This window comes from Macadamia integrifolia, chromosome 5 (genome assembly GCF_013358625.1).
Source record: "Macadamia integrifolia cultivar HAES 741 chromosome 5, SCU_Mint_v3, whole genome shotgun sequence".
Classification (NCBI taxonomy): Eukaryota; Viridiplantae; Streptophyta; class Magnoliopsida; order Proteales; family Proteaceae; genus Macadamia; species Macadamia integrifolia.
Genome location: NC_056561.1, coordinates 34,380,629 through 34,385,229, shown reverse-complemented (window position 1 = coordinate 34,385,229; position 4,601 = coordinate 34,380,629).

Sequence of the window (4,601 nt, the reverse complement as noted above, 5' to 3'; positions counted from 1 at the left end):
TTTTTTCCAATCTGTCGATGGGGTATTTTTCAGGCAGAATTGAAATAGGGAGGAAGTAAAGAGCGATGGGGTATGGTAGGGCAGAATGGAGCTTGATGGTTATGGGAGGTGGAATGGAGTTGTGTTTGAGTAGGGTGACAGCAATGATAGGATCCTTCGGCTTTGATACGAAATTGATGGAGTAGCCTTAGGGAGAAGAGGGAAAATCGCACAAGAGGGGGAAGGGATCACACACCACATACAAATTCACTAATTCTAAAATTTAAATTCACTCTAAAAATTAAACATTGAGTTATGTAAGTATATAAAGGAAAAATAAAGGACTACTCTTACTTAGACTCTAATACTGAAATAAACTCCTACTTAGACTCCAAACATAAACCTACTTCTCTACCTCCTACGTATCCTACTCAAAGACAAATAAAAGACATAATGTAAAACTAACTACTACCAGCCCTTGTTAGACCAAAAACCTGGGTTGGACCGGTTATTCTTGGCCCTTGGCTTCCACAACCGGTCCTTCTGGTCCATCCAGGTAAGTGCAACTGTATCTACATCAAGAGGTGTATATGGAGCAACCTCCTGGTTATGTTGCTCAGGGGGAGAATAAAGGTCGTGTGTGTCGCTTACACAAGGCTAACTATGGACTTAAACAGTCCCCTCAGGAATGGTTTGACAAGTTCAGTGCTACTATAGTTACTTGTGGATTTTCTCAGTGTCATTCTGATCATTCTGTCTTTGTTCGTCACAGAGGTGATAAACTGGTTGTCTTGGTAGTTTATGTTGATGATATTATACTTACTGGTAATGATGAGGCAGGAATTTCTAAAATGAGAGCTTCTCTTCAGCAACACTTTCAGACCAAGAACTTGGGCCAACTTCATTATTTTCTTGGGATTGAGGTGATCCAATGCAAGAAAGGAATCAGTCTATCTCAAAGGAAATACGTGTTGGACCTTTTATCTGATACTGGTATGCTTGCTTCCAGATCTGCTGATATTCCTATGGATCCTCACCAGATGTTTGGGGTTGATGATGGCGAACCCCTCCAGAATGTGCATAAATACAAAAGTTTGATTGGCAAGTTGATATATCTTACTGTGACACATCCGAACATCTCCTATGCTGTTGGAGTACTCAGTCAGTTCATGCAATCTCCTCAGAATGCTCATTGGGACACTGTTGTACGTGTTTTTCGCTACCTGTTGTGCGTGTTCTTCGCACATGGAACTAGTTGGTTATTCTGATACTGATTGGGTCGGTTCTGCTAGTGATCGAAGATCTACTATGGGCTATTGTACATTTTTTGGAGGTAATTTGGTTACTTGGCGTAGTAAGAAGCAGATTACCATTGCCCGATCCAGTGCAGAAGCAGAATACAGATCTATGGCTCATACCACTGCTGAGTTGATGTGGCTACGGTCTTTACTCTTGGAGTTGGGATTTCCCGTGACCAAGCCTATGAAGATGTATTGTGACAACCAAGCTGCGGTGTACATTTCTAGCAACCCGGTCTTCCACGAGAGGACCAAGCACATAGAGGTGGACTGCCATTTTGTTCGTGATGCTGTTCTGAAGAAGCTGATTGAGACCCCTTTTGTTCCTTCGTCAAATCAGTTGGCCGATATGTTCACTAAGTCTCTGTTTGCTCCTAGTTTTCGTAATAGTTGTACCAAGCTGAGCATAGGTAATGTGTATGCTCCAGCTTGAGGGGGAGTGTTGAGACTGATGCTAATCCCGATAGGGATTAACGCTAGTTCTCTGGACTGATAGGGTCAATTATGTCCTATCGGCCAGTATTTTTAGTTAAGGTTACTTCTTTATGTCTTGGGAGTATTCTTGTATTTTCATTCTTATGTAATAATATTAAAGTTAGGAAAAACATGCGATCAAAACCATTCTAGTAAGATCAGGTCTCTTCTCATCTTTTGGGAGTCTCCATCGGTTATACCTCTCTCTTCTCTCTGCTCTCTTCTCTCTTCTCTCTTCTCTTCTTCTTCTCTTCTCTCTTTCTTTTTCTTTTGGTTTGATTACAAGGTATCTGAGATTGTAACAGAAGGGAATGAGAAAAATGGGAGGGAATGAGAAAGGGGGGGCTTACGTCAAGCCAACCAAAGGAACAAACCCTACCAAATAGGGGGGGAAACACAAGCCAAGAAAAGGAACCCAAACCATCAAAGGGGTAGAGGGTGGGGAGGGAGGAAAAGCAAGCTTGGAGCTGACATCGAAATATATGGAATTACAAATCTTATCATAGGATCGAGAGTTGGACATCCATCTACGAAGATTCCACTCCATCCAAATTTGGTTGATGGCAGCGCAAAAGGAAAGCTTCCCGGCAATGTCGCAGATAGAGAAACCAGCAAAAGTCATGTTGACCCAAATCCATTCTCTACCAAGACAGAGAACTCTTTACTTCAAGGCCAACAGTGACTAAGAACTTTCTTCTAGAAGACGGAGGAGACAGGGCAGGAGAAGAAGAGGTGCTCAGCATCTTTAGTACCATTCAGGAAAAGACAGCAGGAGAAGAAGACTCGAAGGTTTTAGTTGCCTTCAAAGGGGCTTCCTTCGCTCCAAATCTCAGACCCAAAGGAACAAACACCAAGGAATTCGAACTTTCTTATTGGGTCTATAAGTACCGTCCAAAAATAGGGATTGTGAATGAAGCTTTAAGATTTAAATATATTAGGAAGCAGAAGGGCAAGAAATAAGGAGCAACGGAAAAGGAGTAAGAGAGAGAGAAAGGAATAAAAAAGTTGGACCTGAGAAGAGGACTAACTCAAGGGTTCCACAGAGGAGAAGGGAATAAATTGTGCACAGCAGCACACCACCAATTGATAATCTCCATTCAATTAACTCTAAACTCCATCGTTGGGTTACATGCATATATATAAAGATAAAACTCCTAATCATAGTTCAAGAACTCGAGAGATACCGTTGAAATTTCCCACATTTCGACAGTACCCCAGGACTCTGATACCATATAGCTTGTGACTTTTAAAAGTCATTGGTTTTTCGACAAGTATCAACCGAAATTCTCACATTCCGACTGAAACATGAGAAATTCCGAGTGGACCAATGGGTTCGACCCTTTGGGTTGAATCAGCCTTTATAAAGCATGCTTAAATGGGAAACCAAGTGTTCTCATTTCAAAATTTCGACCCTCTCCCCCCTTTTCTTCTCTGTGAAGTGGGACACTTGGGAAATCACTCAAGATTTCCCCCCTTGTGCCCAGAAAACTTCAATCTAAGCCATTCCCTAGGCTACGATACCTAGCTGATGTTAACGATGCATCTTATAGATGGGCAGTACGGACTACCAAAACAATTGGGTCCAAAACATGTCATGGGACTCATATGTGGTGCATTCAGAGGAGCGGCTACATCTAAAGTGGTACGCAGCTCATGGACTGGAACCGGCTTACACACTCTACATGGAATTGACTGTTGACTACTGAGTGTTGAGTGTTGATTTTTGAGTGTGTTGAGTGTTTAGTGTTGAGTGTTGATACTTGAGACTTGAGAGATAATTCACAATTATGTAATATTATTATTTATTTTGGATCCTTTGCATTATATTTTGTTTGTTTTAAACTTTTATTCATGTATTTCACAATCATGCACTTATGTAGATTGTAGACTACATATAATGTAGACTATGTAGTATAGTTTCAATCAACGACTCAACGTACATTAGCAAATTCCAGTTCACAACACAAGTATGACTTTAGGTTTTTTTTTCATGAAACTAATTATGTGAATGTGCTAGAAATGTTTAAAATAGGACATACACAAAAAATCACGCAAAAATACACATTTTTGGGGTCAAACCAAAGTTTCCACTAAACCAGGAAAAATTCCCTGGTTTCCTCGAAATTTCCCAGAATTCGACCTAAATATCGGTCTCCCCAAGGGTTGAAACCAGATACTTTGAACCTTGCTCCTAATTAAACAAAGAACTCAACTAGGAAATTAACTCTAAAACAGGAACTCCAACATATCTCCTATCAGCCCCTACTAAACCAAAAGCCTAGTTTGGGTCCGGTTCATCTTGGTTAGGGTTTCCAGATCAGGTCACGCCGGTCCAGCCATGCACATGCAACCGCATCAAAGACCCTAGCAGCAATCTAGAGCTCCATTTAGTCCTTGCCCAAGCAATAAAAGTGGTCGAATCACTTTCATGTTCTGGAAACCCTCCCCAATGAAAGCTCCAATGTCATCCGCAACGATAGCAATTCAGCTCTAATGGAGTTTCCAATCCAATTGAACCAGAACTGTCCCTCAACATCTCCAGTGCTTCATCTGATCAACCCACCCATGCTGGAAGGACCTGGGTTTCCAATAGAGGACCCATCAAAGTTGAGTTTCACCAACCCCACTGTAGGAGGAGACCAATATTGAGAGATAAGGTTGTATTTTCCCCTTGTGAGATGTGCTAATCTGTGAAAGGTATGCATCAATTTTCCTGGTCGACCAAAGTTTCCTAGAAGTTACACTAGTCCATCAGCACAGATGAGCTACAGCACCTCTAGAATGGGCACCATCATGTAAAAGAATGGAGAAAAATAATTATTTATGGCAAGAAAAAGCCCATTCAATGAC